This window comes from Jaculus jaculus, chromosome 11, assembly GCF_020740685.1.
Source record: "Jaculus jaculus isolate mJacJac1 chromosome 11, mJacJac1.mat.Y.cur, whole genome shotgun sequence".
In the NCBI taxonomy this organism is placed as follows: Eukaryota; Metazoa; Chordata; class Mammalia; order Rodentia; family Dipodidae; genus Jaculus; species Jaculus jaculus.
In genome coordinates, this window is record NC_059112.1 from 84671152 (window position 1) to 84694513 (window position 23362).

A 23362-nucleotide genomic window follows, 5' to 3' on the forward strand; every position below is an offset into this window, starting at 1 on the left:
AATGAGAGCAAGGACATAAAGGACAGTCATTGCAGGACTTCTCGAGCAGTAGAGAGCAGGGGGGCTTCACACTAGATTGGGAACATGGAGGGGATGGCTAGAGAAAATCTTCAATCCCAAAACTGGGATTAGATTGTATATGAGTGTTATGGTGGTGGAAATAATAAGTGGGCTTAATTCAACCACTAAAGATAAGAGTAAATTAAACTTACACAGCACTTTGCAGTTAACAGAGCCTATTTCCCACAGGAGGTGTTCCTTCATCTTCCTGGCTGGATCCACACCCCCTGACTGCTCATAAATATGGCTGAAGTCACCCACTTGGGAGTTGACATGCAGCAACAATTTTTCATAGATGTCTCATCTCACTGTAAAAATTTCTTCAATGAGAATCTCAGAAAAAAGAGTGTGTGTATGTGTGTATGTTGGAAAACCTGAAAGAAACTAAATATTGGTAAATCTGTCCCAAACCCAGAAAGATTTAAGTTTATCCATTATAAAGAGAATTAAAGATTTTTTGGGGGGGTGGGAAAGACAAGAAACCAACAACTTTATCTAATTGAGTAGTTCTCAGTAGTATTTCCAATTCCATTTCAAGTGTTGTAAATCTTCATTCTCATGGCATTAAATAAAAATTGATTAACAAATATTTAGACTGTGCTTTGATGACATAGGGTACAATTATCCAATTATCCATGAAGTTTTTTCCTTTCATGTTTTCTGAATTCATGAGGAAACAACATCTCCAAAGACTGCTTACCCTCTATCATTCTAAGCCTTAGATTGACTGTTAGGAAAGAATATGTGTATGTATAAATATGTATGTATGTACACATACACACACACACACACACACACACACACACACACACACACACACATATATATGGCACATAATCAATCTTTATTGTTACTAGTGACAGAGATTTAAAGTTGTTCTTATAGGCTACAGGAACCTAGCCTGTCTTAGGAGGTCTATTATTGTTATTTCAGTTCTTTCATAGGCTGTATCGAAGTACCACCTGTGAGGAAATTGGCAAGTTCATGGGGAAATATGTTTTCACTCAATGAATATTTAGTAACACCTCTATTTTCTGGATGCAGAGTATACCCTAAGAAGCCAAAGCTCCTGTCTTCAGCTGACAATTTGGAAGTTGTGGTCAAGTGTTGAGAAGAGAGGAGGTTCAGTGCATAATGATAAGGATGGAAGAGAGGGATCAAAGCAAAGGAGAAAGGATGCCAGGCTGCGCTTCATCCATTGTGGGGTTGGACATGTAGCACTGTACCATTAGAACTAAGTCCTGGGATATTGACTTTTTGAGAATAGTCCTGCTCACTTCCATATCCTCTGAGTGCATCAAATAGAATGGTGGGGAATGGTCTGGATGTGAATGAAGGTTTAAGCAAATCTTTGGCAATAGAGCACTGTGGGAATAGGATGAGAGAGACTGACTGAATGTGGAGTAGAATTTTTGATGATGTGGGGCAGGGCTGCAAAATGATGTTTCCCAAACTGCTAAAACTCAGGACATGGTCTGCTTATTTCTCATTTGTTTTACTTCAGTAAAGCAAAGAAAGAGGTCAGGTTCTTTCAGAAAGCTAGAAGCCTAGTCTAGATAACTAAGCTCAGTTATAGAATATTTGCCTAGTATATTGAAGGCTATGAGTTCTATTCCAAGCACTGTTCCCACAAAAGGTGGTCAGAGCTAGATGTCTGCTTCTCACGATTATGATAGGTTTAGGATAGGAATTAAAAGATGGCATAAGCACATAGGACTAAAGTTTATTACATTGCTTAGGGAAAATTATATCTTTTGCTAGAGAGAAATAAATAATTCAGACATTGGTCTTCAGATTCCTGGTTATGGGTATCATCATATAAAGATAAACTGCCTTCTACTACAACCAAGGTGCTTTGACAGATAGGAACATTCTGTCAGCCTTGGCAGTTTCAAGTTGAGCAGAATTAATTGGAATGGAGATGAAGCAGATGTCACAATGAGAATTCTGCTAAGACCATAGATGTAGGTACTGAAGAGCATTTCCTTTGAGTGAAAGAAAATAATACCAATTAGAGCTGTTTTAGGCATATTAGAATTCAGTGAATTAAACCAATTTTTCCATTAATTGTGAGTGGAAATTTAATCCTTCTGTCTCCTCATGCTCTTCAAACTCAAAGCAAACAGAAATTATTTAGAGGAAGAAAATTAAAGTAGGGGGATTATATAAAGCATGTCCTATAAAAGGTGAGCTGTAATGGGGATATATAAGCCTGTAATTAATGTACTGAGATTGTCTGATGTCAGGTAGCTATTACACAATAATACTTTATTATTTCAAATTAATTTAAAGAGAGCTTGAAAATATCCATCAGCATATTGCTCAGTAAATGGGTTAATTGATCCATAAATTTCATGCATCACAGTTTCAATGGAAAACTGTTTCCTGATGGAAATGGAAGCATCAGAGCCTAGCTTATCTCCTAGGCTTCAATTGTTCATCATTGTTCTTAACCTTTCTTAACCTCAACTCCAACAGCATCCAGACAAATTGGTTAATTATATGGGTTAGTAGGTCATCAAAACATGTGTAATTGGCCAAACACTATGCAAATCATGACTAAATTATTTGACAATTAAATAATGTTAGTAAAATTGGATTCTTTAGTGATGCCCGTTAAGGAAGTTACATGGAATTCTTAGATAACAAAAAGTCATTTAGTTTTTAAACTATTGTTTCAGCTTCATCATACAACTCATGAGCACCTTCTCACAACCATTCTTTGCCTTTGAATGTGTGTTCCCTGAGTATGTGCTGATCCCTACTTTGCCAATGAGAAAGTGATTCTTTGCCTGTGTATTGTCAATATTTCTGACTTAGCAGTTTTCATACTGACCCAGACCTTTTAATTTTTTGTGCACACCCTCCTTTCTAGACTGCAAATCCTTCAGTATGTAATATAATCAAGACCTATTTATTTCTAACATTTGGTAATCTGACTTGTGTGTAGCAGGTCTTTAAATTTCTGTTGAGTACAGAAAAATAAAAGATGAATTCACAAATAAATTGCAAAGATGAAAATATCTTTGTACTTTGAAAACTTAAAAAGTTTATTTATCTTTCATTAGTCAATGGAATAATTATTTTCCTATGACAAGATGCCACGAGATAATGCTAAAATAGGATAGAAGAAAGGATTGGAATTGTATTCCATTTCATGTCTCTGTGGGATCTCTTTTACTCCCTTAACTACATGTGATGGTCAACTTTTGATTGGCATCTTGATACATCTTAGAATTATCATGGAAACAAATCTCTGGTCAAGTTTGTGAGGGATTTTCCAGATTAGATTACTTGAATTTAGAGGATCCATCCGCATTTTGGAGCACCATCCTGTTGGCTGGGTTCCTGGACTGTGTAAAAGAGACAAAACCTAGCTGAACATGCAGCATTCATCACTGCTCTGCTTTTTTCCTGCAAATTTAACTGGTTTCCTCCTTTCCACCATATATTCCATGCAATAATGGACTTCTCCTTGAACTTGACAGTTGGAAATAATCCCTTGTCTTCTTTAAGGTTTGTCTGCAGGTATTTTGTCCTACCAAGTAAAGTAACTGATATGTTATTGATCTTAAAATAAAAGACTAACAGGGCTGAAGAGATGACTTAGTGGTTAATGAATTGTCTGTGAAGCCTAAGGACCCAGACTAAATACTCCAGAACCTATGTAAGCCAGATGCACATGGTATCACATACAGCTGGAGTTTGTTTGCAATGCTAAAGGTCCTGGTGCACCCATATTCTCTGTCTCAAATAAATAAATAAAATATTTTACAAATATTAACATTGGGGCTGGACAGATAACTGAGTCAGTAGAGTGCTTGCCAAGTGTTGCAGTCAGTTTCATATTGCCAGTAGAAATCACCTAACCAAGAGCAGATTGTGGGAAAAAGAGGTTTATTTTGGCTTCCAAGCTTGAGGGGAAGCTCCACAACGGCAGGGGAAAACAACGGCATGAGCAGAGAGTGGCCATCACCTCCTGGCAAACATAAGGTGGAAAATGGCAACAGGAGAGTGTGCCAAACACTGGCATGGGGAAATTGGCTACAATACCCATAGCCCATCCCCAACAAGACACTGCCTCCAGAAAGTGTTAATTCCCAAATTTCCATCAGCTGGGAACTTAGCATCCAGAACACTTAAGTTTATGGGGGACACCTGAATCAAACCACCACACCAAGCAAGCATGAGGACCTGAGTTTGGATCCCAGAACACATATAAAGCCAGGTGTAGTGGCACATGTCTGTTATTCTAGTATTGGGAGGCAGAGATTGAAGTTCCCTAGGACTTGCTGTCCAGATAGTCTAGCCAAATGGGTGAGCTCCAGGTTCAGTGATACACAATCTCCAAAAAAAAAAAAAAAAAAAAAAAAAAAAAAAGTAGGGTGACTGAGAAAGACATGGGATATTGACCTCTGGCCTCCACATACACATGTGTGCAACTCCCTCCTCCCCCCACCCTACACACAAGAGAAACATGAACTTCTATTAAAACACCTGATTTTCTGATATGTTAACTCTGGAAACAACAAAGAACAAAAAGATGGTCAAGTTTTATAATATAAGTTAGGGACAGCAGATTCAATGAGCTCGAGAGTCTTCATTTGATTCTTGAGTTTAGTGCATGTACACATTCACTGTTAACTTGAAACAGTTTCTAATAATTTTAACATAAAAATTTGAGACATTCATCAGAACTATAGAAAACATTATTGTATTTCACTTTTTAAATTTTGGGAGGGTTGGGTATGCATGCATTCGTGCACATATGTGTGCATAAATCTGAACCCCATGCCATTGCACACAAACTGCACATATTTCTATTACTTTGTGCATCCAGCTTACATGGGTGGTTGGCCATTGAACCCCAGGGTTGACAGGCTTTGCAAGCAATGTCTTTAACTTCTGAGCAATCTTCTTTGCCCCTGTTTCACTTTTTAAGATTATTATACTATTTTCATCAATATTAGCCGAAATGAAAATGGCACATACCAAAAAAAATATTTTTGTTTCTTATATACTCCGTCAAAATTTGTTTATATTTCTATTTTGTTTCCTTCACTTACTTGGCATATTGAAAAGTCAGATTCATTTTGTTATTTATTTCAAGACAGCATCTCACTGGGTACTCTAGGAATGCTGCAAACTTACTGTGTGGCTGAAGTGGGTATTGAATTGTGGATCCTCTTGAATGCTAGGATCCAGGCATATGCCATCATGCCCAGGTTGAACATTTTTATTGTGTTGTTACATAATATCTTGCTATAGTTTATTATTTTATGTAAATATTCTGCTATTTCTTAAAGTTTTGTTTCTTATTTTACAATTAGAAATTGTTGTGAGGTTTTTCTCTTTGGATTATTTCCTTTCATCAATTTCTAGACAAAGGACACATTACTGAGTTAGGTCACTTCCAGAAGATGACTTTAGTAGAAAAAAAAAAATTCTTTCTTAAGAAATAGATCTCCTATTGAGTATCAGGACTCTGGAGCCAAGTTAAAGAGACAATTAATAATTTGAGTTATTTCATGAATGGATTGTAAGTTATTTTATATTATTTTTAAAATTAATTTAAAATTGTATATATTTAAGATATATACATATTTTAAGCAACATAGAAATTGATTATGTTTACAGTATATACCTGATGTTTTGACATGCATATATACTGTAGCAGCCAGTATGTTATATACTTACAAGATTTTTTTCTATGTATTTAGAGGAGGCTATTGCTTTATAACCTCAATGTTGTCCAATAGATTTTTTGAATTATTTTTGGATTCAAATGAAATTATATATATATATATATATATATATGGAGAGAGAGAGAGAGGGAGAGAGAGAGACAGACAGACAGACAGACAGACTAATAATTATAAAAACAGTAAAAATTTTAATTAGGGAACAAAACATAAGCTCATATAAAAAAACAAGTTCCACTAGACTTATTCTATAGCATGTGTGCTTCTTCATTACTTTGCTAGGGGTAAAAAAAAATGTTGGAATAGCATAAAAATGATAGGTTTCCTAAAAATTTAAAGAAGAATGACTTTATACTGACAGTGTGCTAAATGATCATATCAGTAGTATAATAGTATTGCATATTACTTACATATGTTTTACTGGACATCACTTTTTTTTCTTTGTTTTGAGATAGGCTCTCACTCTAGCCCAGGCTGACCTGGAATTCACTATTTACTCTCAGGGTGGCCTTAAACTCACAGTGATCCTCCTACCTCTGCCTCCTGAGGGCTGGGATTAAAGGCGTGTGCCATCACAACTGGCTAGGCATAATTTTGACAAAAATGATTATTTCCTTAAAGGCAACAAAAGTAAAGAAACCAAGAAAAAAAACAGGATTGCAAACCTTCACACAAATATTTTTTTCATAATATGTCATTAGGAAATTTTTACCCTCCCTTTTATTTCATTAATTATGAATTAATTTTTGGCCATGTGCATTTTGTGACTCAGGGCTTCAACTAAAACAGTTCATCTCAATACTCAAATTTCACAATGAATCCTATTCTCCTAAGGATATATGTTCAGTGAATTCTAATTTTATATTTTAAAGTAATTCACTCTCCATCTCCGTAAAGGTAATAAATTAAATTTTTAGTTTTTCTATTTTTTTACACCTCTGTTTGCCCTTGTTAGCTACTTTTCTATTTATCTTCTCTATCTTATTGATGGAATTGGTTTCCCACAAATGTTTGCTGTTTGTTTATTGTTTATTCAAATTTATGAATATAATTATGTAGCTTATAATTTAATGCAAGTACTTTGCATGGCTCCCCGACCCCATGGGAGTAGAAGATTTTAGAGCTGAAAATTAGGAGCTATTGAGAATCACAGATGTCTTATTTTTCTGGAAGCATACCATAGTATATGCAGAAAGTTCTACTGAGATACACTTCCTTAATCATATATTTCTTTTCCCCATATTTATAACATCTCATAGAAATTACTTAATAAGTATCATTCATTCATTCCTTCACTCATTCTCACATTTTTTTCTCTGAACAAAATTCATTTAAATACCCAACAGGTTCACATTGCTGGAGAGCAAAGACAGAAAATATATGTGAGAGCTTTCCCCTCAAGGACCCTTTTGTATAAATGTGTGTGATAAACTCTAAGCAACCGTATACAGGTTCATTGACACTGCCTCTGACCTAAGTTGGGAGTGGGAACCGTGAGGAGTAGAGTTAGGTGGGTGGTATTGTGAATGCCTTTCTAGAGTCCCTACTAAGGTAAGGTTTATGAAATTTGCAAAAACTAGGAAGTTGGGTCGGCTGGGTATGAGTACACTCAAAGAGAGAGCCTTCCAGAGCGATAGAAAACCATGCACATGCTCCGGAAAGGGCATGCTGGATTCGAAGACTTACAGATGGTCAGTATGCTTAGGGAAGCCTTGTAAAGTGGGAAAGATGGCCTGATCCCAAGCAGGTGGCAGCCAGGGGCAAGAAGTTGAAGCTATCACCATCCCCACAAACAACAGCAATAGTTCCTTTCCCCATCTCGGCTTTGCTTTTCTAGAAATAGCACACGACTTTCAAATGATGCTCCCAGGAGCCCTGCTAGACCTGGTGGTACCTCCTTAGACTGAGTAAAGTGGTGGACAGGATTCTTGGTGCCTTTGTTTCTTCACCTCTACTAAATAGTTCTGCCTAAGATTTCATACGCATTTTAAAAACTTTACCTCCATAAATGTGTACCTAGATAGGTACAGAATTAAGTTATCTTAGGCTTTTCTGTCTCTCACGTCAATTTAGAAAAATGGAATTACTCTTACCAAGAGCGTAGGACTGGGAATGCGAAGGTCTGATTTCTACAGTTGGAAAATCCCAGTGTAGCCACAAACAAGTCAATTTTCTTTCTGGGCATTATTTTTCAAATATTAAAAGGAAACAATAATTTTCCACCCTTCTTGTCTCAAAAAGTTTCTTTTATTTAAAAGTCAAATGAAATTTAATATAGTGAAGAACTTAGTGAACTGAAAAGGACTTTATAAATGACTCTCATTTTTAAGAAAATATGCTAAAACTGATCTATGTATAAAAATTTTGCTCAATGAAAAATAACATTGGCATAAAAGAGCTGGTTATTTAGTGAAGGTGGGATGCTTCTTGCATTACATTTTTTTGACTCAAGTTCCCCTAACTAAAAATGAGATAAAATCTATATATATAAGATTTTTTCCTCCTTAGTTTTCAAAATTTATCACAACTACTTTGTTTTAATTAATATTAATGATTATTTCTCACTTCATTAGATCCTGATGACAATTTAATCCCAGGAAATCCCCTTCACTGTCATTCTACTTATGTGCAGGTACTAAGTTGGAATATTTGGTTTTCATCTTATGTTCATAGTATGTTTGTGACAAAGCTCTAGAAGAATAGGCTTAGGTGATTAATTTTGTTGATGATGTTATTTTATTTTATTTATTATTTTTTGGCAGCACTAGGGATTGAATCCAGGGCCTCACATGTACCAGCACTGGAGTATACCCTTAACTCACCTCTGACTTTTTTTTTTTTTTTTTTTTTTTTGAGAAAGGGTCTCCTTTATTTGTCAAGGCTGACTTTGAATATGCAATCCTTTCTCACATTTAACTAGGGGATCATTATCTCTCCTAATGGGACTCCTGCCGGAGTCTTCCTTAGGACATTCTGGGATCCTCATTCAAATGACTATTCATTTCAGAAGGATTTTGCTCACTGCTCATTTTTCATGTGTGATGATGCTATCCCCCTCTAGTTCTTCACCTCAGCACACAGCTCAAGATCATCTAGTGATGGAACGATTATGTCTTACTACACAAAGCCCATGTTCCTCCTATTTACTGCACTTCACAAAGGGCAGCAGCATTGGTCCAGTGAATTGCTAGTGACTAAAACTAACACATGTTTTGGGATTATTTCTGCCCTGGAAACATGTTTGGGGCATCCCAACAGCAGAAAGTGATCTTCCTTTGTATTTTCCAAGTTTCCTGAGTGCCATGATATACCTTCATTACCCATTCTCTGTGAGCTGTGCGATCACAAGCCTTTGTGACAAATAAGAAATACAAAGGCTTGCTTTTAAATTCACCCATAATCTCAGGTTAATGTATTTGTAGCAGCGAATTGCTGAATGCTACCCAGTCAGTTTCGATTTTATGATGTATAAAAATAGAACACATTATATATAAATATATGCATGTCATACTTGAAAGATATATATATGTATATATATACATATATGTATATATAATGTGTGTATATATATATATATATATATATATATATATGTAAAAAATATAATTGTGGTATTGTGGATGTATTTAACAAATGAAGTTGACATTTTTGTTATGATTACTTTTGTATTACTTCCGAGTCTGTTGAATAAGTAGGTAAGGTTTTTGGACATTTCAGTAAACAAATGGGGATATATGAATCCTCAGATGCATGTTATGTTTATGATCTATAAATTATATTCATTTAAGTTAATCTGCTCAGCACATAAATTATACTATAATTATATTATGTATATCATTAGTATATTGATACAATATAAGCAGAAATGGATAGAAAAACATGAAATTAGAACAAAGAAAGAAGATTATCCTAAAATCCTATTCCTTTTATGCATTTATTATTTTTGTTTTTACAAGTTTTATATTTACTTCTTGGTTTACTTATGCTTATATTTGGAGAAAGAAAGGAGGAAGAAATATTATTAGTATATCAGGATTAGGAGTCAAAAATTGAATTTGCTATTATGTCATAAAAATTCATGTGACATGTAAACTGAAATTAGAATTCAATTTTAGTTTGATAGATTGGTTTAAGCAAAAGGTTTAAATTAATCTTAATTAAACCTTTTGTTAAATATATTACTTAAGGTAAAGTTGTCATTCAGTTAAAGACTATTAATAAGAATGTTTCAATAAGAAATTACAGTTGTATAGTTAAACAGAAAGATCAGTATAGAAGAGTTAACATAGGAAGACCTTTATTTTTATACTGCAATAGGAGAGGCAGACAAACTAGGTGTTTACATAATTTAGAGCCAAGTCTTTATGATAAAAAGATTGATAAGTGTTGTGGAAAATAACAATTCCCAAAGCACTTATGGTCTAAAAAGTCTGTTTAAAAGTCTTTAAGACAGACTCTCACTAATGGCCCTCACTTACACTATTCGATTAATTGAAAAATTCAGTCATAAGCTAAATCCCTTCAGAATTTTTAACATTTTTGTTGAGTGCGTGTCTGTGTATGATGTGTATATGAGCTCATTCACGGCACAAGTTTGGAGGTCTGACCACAGGCCAACTTTCCAGCGTTGGACCTTGCCTCCCACCTTGTTTCAGGCACCATGTCAAGCTAGCTGGTCTGTGAGCTTCTAGGAAAAAAAAAATTCTGTCTCTACTGCTGCTGAGTGCTAAGATTACAGAAGTCTGCCATCGCGCCTGGGGTTCTGAACTTGGATACTCAGGCTTGGGAGACAAGAGCTTCATCCACAGAGCCATCCACCACAGGCCTTCCTTCAAAAATTACAGTCTCTTTTCAACTACTTTTATATATTTACTATTTATTTATTTGACAGAGATGCAGAGAGAAAGAGGGAGAGAAAAAAGGAGAGAGAGAGAGAGAGAGAAAAAAATGAGTGGGTGTTCTAGTGCCTCTAGCCACTGCAAATGAACTCCAGATGCATGTGCCACCTTGTTCATCTGGCTGTATGTTGATACTAGGGAACTGAACCTGGGTCCTTAGGCTTCACAGGTAAATGCCTTAATCATGAAGCCATCTTTCCAGCCCCCAATTTTAATCTTTAAAACAAGAGAAAGAGCAGAGATTTTCAATGAACATTCGTTAGACTGAATAGACTTATTGTTCAAATATCAAAGGATCTGATTAACTGTCCATTAGCCATCCTCTACCAATTTTGTCCACAAGAAAATTGTAAGTGGCTTTTATAAAAGGCCTTGGATAATGTGAATATCAACAATACAAATGACATTTTTTGATCCACCAGTCCAGTGATTCCAATAAAAATTCTTACTCTGTCCGGTCATACACATAGTGAATACCTGTTATAATCAATTTTAGAGAATTTCAGTTCCTGAAAAGACTAGTAAACTTCAGTTTCTAAGATAGTGCTTGACAGCCAGAATCGCTAAAGGTGTTCATGTCCCTGTTCCATGGTATTTTAAAGATAATAGGTGTTAGTTCCAAGAACCCATCCTCAAGTATTTTCAGTGTCCTAAATTAGGCCAGCAGATTTGGACCTGGAATCTTGAAGCTATTTAAAACTCACCTTCAGGCTTCATCGTCATTTCTCCTTGTCATATCTCTTTCCAGATGGAATGTAACTCTCCTCTATGGAGACATAGGAAGCTGTGGCTTAATAGATTTTCTTTTTCTTTTGGCTATTTGCTCATTTTATGCAGTTGGCCCCAAGCAATGTCATTCTTATTCCATGCTTGGCTATCTTTTTTGCTCAGAAAATACCACAGAAGTTTCTTTCTTTTATCATTACCATTTTTTCACCAATATTGACCAACTTAGTATCAGTAGGTGAAGAAACTGATGTTTTTTGTTTTGCTTATTTCTTTTAATCTTTTTCCAGATATAATCAAGTACCAAGTTATTGGAAAATTACCTGTACCAATACCTTGATATCTTTAGATGCTTTCATTATTCTTAATCTCGACTCTGGCAGAAGATTAGACTTGTTCATAGACTAAAACATGTCATTTTCTGTTTAAATTGTTTATTACAATTTAGGTAATACTAACCACGGTGCTCGTTTCTATGTACATGTTGGTATTGAGATCTAGAAATAAATTTATCCAAATAGATATAAAATAATATGTGAATAAGATTTTGAAGACAAAATATTAATTATATTTGCTACTTGTTGCATGTTTTAAGGTTTTGAATATATCAAAATATTGCTAAGAAAGTATTGTTAACTTTTATGAGAATTGATTCTTTTTTAAGACTTTTTACTAACAATTGCTTCTGAAACATTAACATTGTATCTATAATTCACATTGTTTCTAAAGACAGTACTTATTAGCACTATCATATTACATATGATATATATATTTAAAGATTTTTAAAGATAAGGTCTCTCTAGCCCATGCTTATCTGGAATTCACTTTGCAGTCTTAAGGTGGCCTCAAACTCACCATGACACCCAAGTGCTGGGATTAAAGATTTGTGCCATCATGCCCACCTTATTCTAAATATTTCATTGAATATATTAGTTTCTTATTGCTGCTGAAAAAATTGCCTTCAAATTTGGCAAGTTGAAACATCATTAAGTTACTTTCTTACAATTCAAGAAATCAGAAATCTACAATCTGCTAGCAAGGGCTTTGTTCCCTTTGAAGATACCTACTTTGAGGCTACCTATTTCCATTGACTTTTGTCCTCTTTCTCAATTTTCTAAACTGACAGGTGGCACCCTTCAGATTTCTCTCTTTGTTTCTGTTGATAGTGTTTTCACATCTTTTATCCTGGCTCCCCCTGATAAGTCTTCCTCTGAAAGAAACCTGTGTGATTACACTGGACTCATCTGAATAAAACAGAATAATCTCCCCACCACAAGATTCTTAATTTAGTCACTTTTACAGAATCCTTTTTGTCAGGTAGAGAAGTGTATTCACCAAAAGATTGTAAGTCAGTCATTAACTTGGAATGGGTGGACAATTATGTTTCACATCTAATACTACATTTTTATTTGTTAGTCATAATTTTTAAATACTGATTGTAACCAAAGTATGGCAAGAACAAGGTAACTTTAATATCACTAGATAAACATCAAACAAGTCAGTAGTAGTATGATGACTTCTCATGTATCAGTGCTATTGACCTCATAACAACCATAATTGGGTAATTTTGTTCTTGGATTTTTCTCTATGTAGGAAAAGGAAATTATCAGAGTGTATATTGAGCTGCAGTTCTTTGAGCCATCATTCGAAGTTGTCTTCTTAGGTCCTCACTTGGCTTATGAATGATGGGATTATGAGTGTTGATGTACTTTATTGCACATAAGCCAAGTTGCTATTTTCATTCCTTCATTTAGGAGATGAACAATCTGAATTATTTAACTGTTTTGGTTGGTATTCTGTCAACTGTATAACTTAAAAACAAATCTTTGTTTGAGCTGTTCTGCTGTGACTTTACTTAATACACTCATACAAACATACACATTTTTGGGTTGTATGTGTGAATTTTGTGCATTCATGAGTATATGCATACTCATATGCATGTGAACACATGTGCGTGCAGAGATACAGGTGCATGATTGTGTGTGTGTGTGTGTGTGTATGAGGGAGAGTGTGAGGTTAGTGGTTGATGCTGTATCTCTTCCTCAGTCACTCTTTAGCTTAATTTTTAAAAACTGAGTCCAGAGCTACTGATTTGGCTAGATGAACTGGCCAGTGAGCCCTAAGGATCATCCTGTCTCTGCCTTACTAGTGCTGGGATTTCAGGCATGTGCCATCACACCTGGCTTTTATGTAGGTCCTGGGGATCTGAACTTTGGTTGAAATGCAAGCTCTTTACCTCCTGAGCCATTTTAGCAGGCCCCAAATACATATTTTAAGTATATCATTTCCCTTTTTCTTCTCTCTGTTCCTCCTTGTACAATTTAGAAATAAAGGGTTATGATACATTTTTAATTCCAAAACACAAACCAGTAACTTAATTACCTCTAGGGAAGTTTTAGGAAATATTTTTTAGATAAAAAGTACTGTTAGTCTAAAGGGTACAAATTTTAGAATTGATGGTCAGAGGATTGAATATCATCTTGCAGCATGTGGGTTTGCTTTTCCATTTCAATATATTATTTATCATTTATTTCCACATCATTAGAAATCATTTTATTTATATATGGGGAAAAATGAAACCTAACTCAAACTATGATTTTTGGGTAATTTGTGTTTTGAGACATTGATGACACCCCCCAGTCTGTTGCAAATAATCAAAAATCAACACAGTAGGCATATATCTGTGTTCAGAGATAGAAGGCTAGAGACATTATAGATAAGGAAGATAGATAAATAGATGATAGACTGACAAAGAAAGAGAGAAACTGACTATTACTTTAGAGGTCAGTTTCAGGCTTTTATTATTTACGAAATTATGAACCTAAACATTTCAGGCAGGACAGGTAGAAGATTATTATTAAATCAGCCATTGAATAATAATGAAAATGCAGGCTAGTGTGTATTTTTAATTACCACGAACTTTTATCCAGAGAATGCAGAGCACCCACTTAATATCTATGAGAGTTGGCTGTGCCACTGAGATGGTACAGAAATTTCTTTTTTTATGTTTCATGTGGCTTTCCCATAAATTCAAGTTCATAGGAAATTTTGCTAATATTAGAATAATATTAAATATAGTTACACTCCCATATATATTCTAAAAGGTGATGTTTGATCAGATGATTTTTCAAAATGAAAACATCAAGTGATTTTTCTATAATTTAATTTATTAAGCAGCAGTGACTAAAATCTATCATATAATGGAGTCAGACTTTCAAGTGAGCATACTCTGAGAGCCATTTTTCTCAAAAAAAACAAAAATCTAGCCAGGCATGGTGACACATGCCTTTAATCCCAGCGCTCAGGAGGCAGAAGTATGAGGATCGCCGTGAGTTCAAGGCCACTCTGAGACTACATAATGAATTCCAGGTCAGCCTGGGCCAGAGTGAGACCCTACCTCAGAAAAAATAAAAATCAATGTTCAAAATCAAAAACACATCCTACAAAATCATACTAATTGTTATTACCAACTAAAACTGAAGGTGAATATACTTTGACATCAATAATAATTTTATCAGATACACACACATACATACATACTATATATATATATATATATATATATATATATATATATATATATATGGTTTATCTGTACCTATTATACATAATGGTTATATATTTGTATATACATGTATATATAGATGGCTGTTTACACACACACACACCATGGAGCTTTAGCATTTCAAACCAGCCTTGAAGTCCCTTTCCTTGGTGTGGTTTCATCATAAAATAACTCAGCTTGGTCATTGGTTTCCATTACCAGTCTTTTGACATGAACTGTAAAGAACCATCTGGTACATGCAGTATCCAAACAGGTGTGTTCTTCCAAGAGATATTGGAGTATTTTGGATCAGTAAAGTGTTCTAAGTAGATTTTTCTCATTAAACAGGACTGTGTGCTCAGGTTTTTACTTGCAGAAGAAGAAGGTTCATAAGCAACCATTTTTGCAGCAGTGAGGCCTTGCAATATTGCAATCATTATTTTCATGCTATTTATCATTCCTGATTATCATTTCTTTAAATTCCAGTCTTGAGCACATGATATGAATTTACAACAGGGCTGTTCTGAAGATTTCTTTTCCAAATTTACTTTGTAAATCTGATTTACAATATGTAATATTTTACATATATATATAATATTCCTACATCATGTACCTTCTACATCATCTTAAGGTTTTTGCTCCCAGCTAGAACTTAGTTTATCTGTCCTGGTTATAAAACATGTACATTTCATTTATTTAATAAAACACAAATTATCTCTTTTTATAATTTTTTGTATTAAAATCAAGTTAGACATTTGTTCATCCCTTTGTTAGTGGGAGCCTACTGTTTATTTATTTATATGACCCATTTGGAAGACATGAAAATTGGATGACTAATCTCAATATAAGTTTATCTAGGGCTGAAATTTCAGTCAAGTTGGAATGTCCTACAGCCCTTATGTTTGATAACCTTAGACTCCCATTTCTCACTGAATAGTCATAGTTTTATCTTCTTTTCTTTTTGTTAATTTTATTTTCTGATGAGATGATCAATATCATTGAGTATAGACAGTATTTTCCTCTGTATCAACTAGTTCCATTGTTTGACTTATCAAGTCATTCACTAACTAATCATTTATATTATGAGGTTTACAGAGATGAAGTGAATTTCTAACCCCACTATAAAGAAAATCAGCTAGGAGAGAAGAGTTTGATTACAGTTTTATCCTTAGCTTTCTTTCCTGACCGTCAGCATACTGCTACTGCTTTTCTTTTTGTACATCTTCTTTCATGGGCTCCCTTAAACGGTACACCCAGCTTGAACTCAAAACTTGAAAATAAACTTTCAGTTCAGTATCTGTTCAGCTTGGATGCTTAGTGTTAAGTGAAAATAGTAACTATTAACCATCCACTACCAAGAAATCAACGATCAAGTCAGACTGAGGGTTTGGAGTGCCTGGTGCTCTTAGGATGTGACTTGGGTTGTGCCCAGCATGCAGGAAGTATTCAGTATGCTATGGCTGAATTAATGTGTCAACAACTTCAAATTTCAGAAACACTACATCTATTGTTTCTCATTGCCTATTCTATCATCAAGAAATTTTAATTGCTACTCCACTGTCTCCTTATCACAAAACTGTATCGGTCATTTCCTGGGACCTCTGCTCTGAATGGCTGAATTGATTGCTTAACAATTTTCTCAGGCATCTTTCTCCAGTCCAGTGTTAGCTGCTCAGGGTACTTCAAAGACTAGGCTCTCAAAATCTATTTCCCAATGATAGTTTCAGTTTTCATAGTGCATGTGAACAATCCTCCCCCCATTTGAATTCACATGCATATTTTAAATATTCTGGAAGATTTTCCTTTGTAATATTGTTTGACTTAGGGCTTCTCCAGCTTTGATAGTTTCTAGATAACTTATCAGATTGGACATGTTACCTGTTTCACCATTTTGGAGGCCCTGTTACTACTCATGAGATCAAGCAAAATACCAGTAAAAGCTATTTGAATGTTATATTTATTCAGCCACATTTTTCTCATTTAGATGTTGAATTTTGCTTGCTCGCTTGAATTTCTAATACTCATTATGGAAACAAATAAGCATGAATCCATTCTACTTCATAGAAATAGAAAATAGTGCCACTTAAAATTTTCTGTAGGAAAAACATGTTAGAAATTTCTGAATCCCAATACTGTTTTTACATCTACATTGACTTAAGTTTTTATGTCTTGTTTACTAAATTATTTTCTTCCTTTCCACTCAGAGTCATTAAGTTATTTTCTTATAAATATTTTAACTTGTTGTTATTATAAAATGCTACCATGCTGTAAAGTTTCACAGAAATCATGTAGACTCAATATTTTATTTTAATCCCATATTTCAGGCACAAAAATAATTTATGTTGGAGTGGCTATATTTAACTTGGGAAATAAAGTATCATAGGTTTAGTATACTACCCATGTTGCTTAATTGATTCAATTAATCCATTCCTTCCAGATTTAATCCCTATCCTGTTTGTTAATTTATTTATTATTTGCAAGCAGAGAGATAGAGAGAAGAGAGACAGATAGAGAGAATGGAGCCAGGGCCTTCAGCTGTTGCAAATGAACTCCAGACACATGCACCACTTTGTGCGTCTGGCTTTATGTGGGTATGGGCAATCAAACTCAGGCTATTAGGCTTTGTAGGCAAGTGTCATAACTGCTGAGCCATCTCTCCAGCCCTCTATGCTGCTTTTTATCACTAACATGCAGGTGATAAACTTTTGCAACAGGTACACATGCTCAAAATTAACACATATTTATATTTTGTACTCTTTAAAACTTTACATACATGTGGCATCCTGTCACAGGTATCCTTATATAATGATCTGTATGTTTGGATTCATGTAATACTATTGAGTTTTATCCTTGCTGACTCAAATAGCTATGATGCTTTCAGTTTTATCTTCAGTGTTAGACTATTTACATGTGTTTCTATCCTATTGATTTAGTGGTGTTCATACTGTGTCAATTTTCTTTTCTCCCTCATGTGATCCCACAATGAAATTAGATGAGATTTTAGGTTGTGAGAATCAATTATTTCTATACTACTTTCTGAAGCCTTGTTACCACCACTCATTCTATGCTCTAGCTTCTTCAATCCTCACCAATATTTGGTGCTATAGATTCATAATCTTAGCCAGTGTCATGACCAATAAATGATATGTCATCAATTTACTATACACTTTTCTAAAACTAGGAACATAATAGTCTTTTCAAAATTTTATTGCTGGTTGAGAATCCTCTTCAGTCAGTTGACTGTTGATCTCCTTAGCCCAATTTTATCTGTCATGTATTTAAAAAGGAATGTATAAGAAATCTTTATGTTATTTTTATTTTGTTTGTAGTTTTAGCCTGCCTTTAATACAAATTCAGTTATTAAAAGAAATTAAAATCTATTGTTACTTTTCATGTGCATAATACAATTACTCAGAAGAAGTTAATAGCTCCTCATTCTCAAATACCACATTTTCTATAGTATATCAAGTTTTCACAAACACATAGATATGTTTATGATCTCTCTGTTCTGTTCCTTGGGACTATTTTGTATCTCTGACTCCACTGCTGTCAATTTATATTAAGCCTGAATAGTTCATGAGCCTTGTTCTTCAGAATGTATTGACAAACTTTTACCCTTTGATTTAAACATATTTTAGAATTGACTCTACAGGTTTAATGAAAAATATGTAGTGTCATTTAAAAATTGCATTAATATTATTTTATAACTTTGAATCTTCCATTCAGGAGCATGTATGTTTGTTGACTAATTTTAAATTTTATTAGATAAATTATCCATGGGCTAAAAAGTTATAGCTCAAAGTCACATAGCCAATTAATGGCAACACCAGTGGTAGAAGGAAGGTCTCTTGACTCTTTTAACAGTTCACACACTAAAAGGTTTAATTATTTAGTCAGTTAAGAAAGATTTTCCAGTTTTTGCAGCTACAGAACCCATCAGCATAAAAGGCAATCCAACTCCTGTATTTTACCCGGCCCTTGATAATCAAAGTGTTCTCAGAGGGCTTGTTAAAATTGGAGAATCTCAGCCCTACAGAACCAGAATCTTCATTTTCAAAAGATTGCTGAGTTATTGATATACTGCTTGGAAAACTATGCGAAATACTGCTTAGCCCAAGAGTTGTGAAATCCATTACATTGATTCCTTTGCTTTGAAATCTGTCCAAAACCCTAGTGCTAATCTTGAGGCCACCTAATGCCAAGGGTTGGAAGTAGACAACATTGAGGCTGAATCAGGATGGCTAGCCCTGGTTTTTCCCTTATATACAACTCACAGAGCATTGCAAGATTTTTCTGAATGACATTCCCCCAAAAAATATTGACTAGGGAGGGTGAAGGAGACAGACCCTGAGGATACTCAACATTTACTAAAGTAGAGATCCAGAGGCCTCTAAGAGCTCATTACATGGATTTAAAACTCACCTACCATGTTCAGGGAATTTTGCAGAAGAAGTGGTAGAAAGATTTTGAGAGCCACAGGTTGTGACATCATGCCCATAGGCATTCTCCCCCCCCCCCACCAAATAACTGGCTGTTGCTCCCACAGGACATATCCACAACCCCATAGGGAATACCTGCAACCCCACTGAGGAGTGTCTCCAGCAGAATGGGGGCAGGGAGGAGGGAAAAGAGGGTGTAAATACACCCACACATAATGTATCCATACGAAATATGTTGTTAATAATAATAACAATAAAATAAAAGAAAATATTATTTTTGACTATACATTCATGTTCCTAGAAAGAAAACAAAACATTACATGGTTATTTTAAAGCAATGCATTTCAAATAAAATAGTACCTTTAGTGTGTGTGTGTGTGTGTGTGTGTGTGTGTGTGTGTGTGTGAATTATATGTACTTAGAAAACGAATATATTTGCTTTAATATCACAGAGCAACCCCAAACTAACATTTTAACTGTTTAATACCACTGGGGAAATTCTGAATAGTTAGCAGTTAAAACCCAAAGGCTTAAATCTTCCAGTGTTAAGACAAAAGACCAGATAATTTGTTCAGGTTCTCATATGCTAGTATTCAACTACGTTTAGCCTTCTTGGTAACTAAGGCAGCTTGTTCCTTACAAGAGTGAGGGGAGCAGAAAAAAATAAAATAAAATAAAAGGAGAAGATGGATATGGGGGGGAAACAGTGAAATTCCTGCAATATCGCCTCCAGCCACTAGGGGTATCTTTGTACCATTTTTCATTCCGTACCAATTTGGAGTAGAAACCTATATTAGAGGAAAACCAGGATCTTCGGCATTTTTTTTTTTTTTTTTTTTGAGCAGTGCATCCAGAATCCAAAAAGATTTAAAAAAAAAAAAATAAAAGAAGAAAGAAAGAAATTACAGTTCTTTTGGTTACTGCGCAGGGCTACGAAATCGTTTTGCTGGACATCAGCAATGGGAATTCATTTTTGAGGTCAATTTCCAATCGAGATAAATCTATTGGATTAGTAGGATTATCTGACTGCAGCCGAAACAAGTAACGTTGTTTGATCGTTTGTGTTTCTTGCCTGATGGTCGGATTTACATGAAGGTGGCTGTCCTTCCCCAGGATTCTGGATCGTGGTTGCATCTGGGTGGGGGGGGGGGGAGGATCAATCCACACGTTTTGGAAGTGTTCGTGGGTGAATTAAAAAAAAAAATAGAAAAGGTTTGGAGGGGGTGAGATTGCGGCTGCTTAAAGGAAAAAAAAAAAAAAAAGGCAGGAAGCCTCTTGAATTCTGAAACAAGAAATATCCGGTGCCCAAGGTTGGGAAAAACAGAAACGAAAATAATTAATAATAATGATGACGATGATGATGATGACCGTCTTGAAACTGGTGAATACTTTGACCATTTCAGCTTGACTCTGACGGCGAAGTGTTGTGAAAACTGTCTCCTTGAATAATTGGAAAGGGACTGGGGAAGATGAGGGGGCTCGGCGGTGGATGTGTCTTGCTCAGGGTAAGTTTGTGGCTGTTTCCTTCGAGGGGCTGCGGGTGTGTGTGTGTGTGTGTGTGTGTGTGTGTGTGTGTGTGTGCAGTGCGCGGAGCCGGGATGCGGACGGACGCGGAGCCCGGGAAGCGGGGCGAGAACCGGAGGGAGGTGGGGACCCAGCTCGCGCATCTCGGGGCATCGCCGGGGATGTGCCCGCGCAGAGCCTCCCGAGCTGGGCTGGAGGCCACCGTGGGGAAGCCCGGCGGCCCTACCTGCCTCTCAACTTTGCATGAAAAATCTCTCAGCTACAAGATCCCTCTCGTACCTAGTGTTTTTCTGAGAGAGAAAGACAGACAGACAGAGAGAGAGAGAGACAGAGGGAGAGAGAGAGAGGGAGAGAGAGAGAGAGAGAGAGAGAGAGAGAGAGAGAGAGAGAGAGAGAGAGAGAGAAAGGCACCGCTGCAGGACGCCGTAGAAAAACTGCTTGGAGAAAGGGGAAAAGCCCAGGTCGAAATCGCTAAATCGCTGCTGCCAGGGCCGCAGCAGTTTCCAAAGCTGTCTAGGCTTCCGAGGGGAGGGGGGGCGGAATTTTGCAGACGGCGGAGGGGATAGGAAGAGGGGTGGCTTTATTCATATTGTCTGCTACTCCCTCTCTTTCTTTTACTCCTTCCCTCCTGCCTCCCCCCTTCTCTTTGCCAGACGGTTAAATGGTTACGGAGTCATTACATCTGATAAAGACAGAAGAAGTGAGGGACTGGCCACACATGTTATCTTGGGATTCACTTGCACGGTTTGCATAGTACTGTCCAAAGTAACTTTCTTAGAGTTGGATGAGCCCAAGACATCTCCGCAGCCTTTTCCTCCACAGCTCAGGCAGTCAGCCTTGTGCATCTCACAGGAAGCCAGCCTCCTCTGTCTACCCATCCACTCGCGGGCTTTTCTTCCCAGGGAGCTCTGTGCGTGTTTCCAGATATTTCTGTGTCTTTGTATTTAGATTTTTTTTTTTTTATCTTTAGTTAATTGTTTTGTCAACTTAAAAAAAAAGTAAAGAAAAAACTCTCATGTTTGATTGCAGGAGGAAATCAATTTCAAAAGCAGCCTTAGTTAAAAATTAGTCACTCAGAAGCCGGGCGTGGTGGCGCACGCCTTTAATCCCAGCACTCGGGAGGCAGAGGTAGGAGGATCACCATGAGTTCGAGGCCACCCTGAGTTTACATAGTTATTTCCAGGTCAGCCTGGACTAGAGTGAGACCTTACCTCGAAAAACCTATATATATATATATATAAAATCACTCAGATGTGTGTATTTTAAATGACTTAGAAAGTAAAAGTTGCTTTGGAAAAAAAAAAAAACTCTCAACCAATTTTGGAGTCCACATAGCTCAAGAAAAATTACATATAAAATACCAATTTATGAGCTGTATAGAGGTAAACACAGATGGAATGAATAAAATAAGGAGAACCCCCTTTTATAAGCTTTGCCATTTCAGCAACAATATTTTAGCTGGATTTATTTTAAAAAATGATTAAAGCCAACTCATTTAATGTTAAACTGTCAAGCATTAGAATGCACAGGAATAAAATGGAGACAAATAATTTTAAATATCAAAACTACTGTATTCTACAGACTTTAATCTCTCCCAAATATTAGATGTTTGTCAGTTACGTGATTACAGATTGTGAAATGTTTGTAGAAGCCTTTATGTTTTTAACTTTGAAGTCTCTCCATTACTGGGTGAACTCACCGGAAAAAATAACTCTTCAATGTCATGCAGAGCATACCCTCCTCCCATACTTATTTCAAAAACTCCAAATACATCAGACATTCTTCTTATCACAAGATGAGTCTTACCAGACTTTCCTCCCAGATTTTATGGTTTTAAACCTAATCCTGAAGCAGTCACATGAAATTTACCTTAGGATGCAACAGACAAGTGAAAAACTTTTCTCTCCCAGGAATTCTAAAGTGAACAAGTAAGCTATTTCTCGCTCATTTTTAAAGGTAGTAGATTCACAAGAAAGAATGTCTACAAGCCCAGTCAGTTTCAAGGAGATATCTGAGAGGCCGCCGTTGCTTCTTTTCTGATTCTCTGTCACGTGGTGCTTGTGCAGCTTGAAACTAGAAGAATAGGTGCTCTGTGTTGCTTACCATCTAGCTACTGATGCAGTAGCTAGTCCAGGAATATTTAACATCTTTAAGCGAAGATTAAACGAATCCAAAGAGAGATTGCTACCAAATAACATTAAAAGATAATAGCAAACAATAGGCGTGAGTGGTAAATGGGTTGGGATGACTATGTATGATAATGGAGTTGTAAGTGTGGATAAAAGGGTGATGGAGAATTTGAAATGTGAAAATGGAGGCTTTTTTTTTTTAAAGGTTAATTTGCATATTTTGAAACCACTAACCAGTAGTTGCATGTCTCACTGCCAAGGTGGAAGTGTTAGCTGAATGCACCTTTGTAGTGGCTGGAAAATTGTTCAGTAAAGAATAGTTAAAGCTTTTTACTGCCTT

The 23362-nt window shown here is 35.8% G+C and overlaps 1 protein-coding gene across 7 annotated transcripts in view; it reads left to right on the forward strand.

The window, feature by feature from the left end:
• Nlgn1 (neuroligin 1) overlaps positions 1–23362 on the forward strand; it is a 917175-nt gene that overhangs the window by 162886 nt on the left and 730927 nt on the right. For 5 of the 7 annotated variants that reach the window (XM_045130106.1, XM_045130101.1, XM_045130108.1 and 2 more), the window contains exon 2: positions 20773–20874. The exons of 1 other annotated variant lie outside the window; for it this stretch is intronic. The gene's annotated coding sequence lies outside the window, so the exon portion shown is untranslated. Of the gene's footprint in view, positions 1–20302; positions 20465–20772; positions 20875–23362 lie in introns of those variants that run through there. One more of the 7 variants, XM_045130105.1, reaches the window with a different exon arrangement.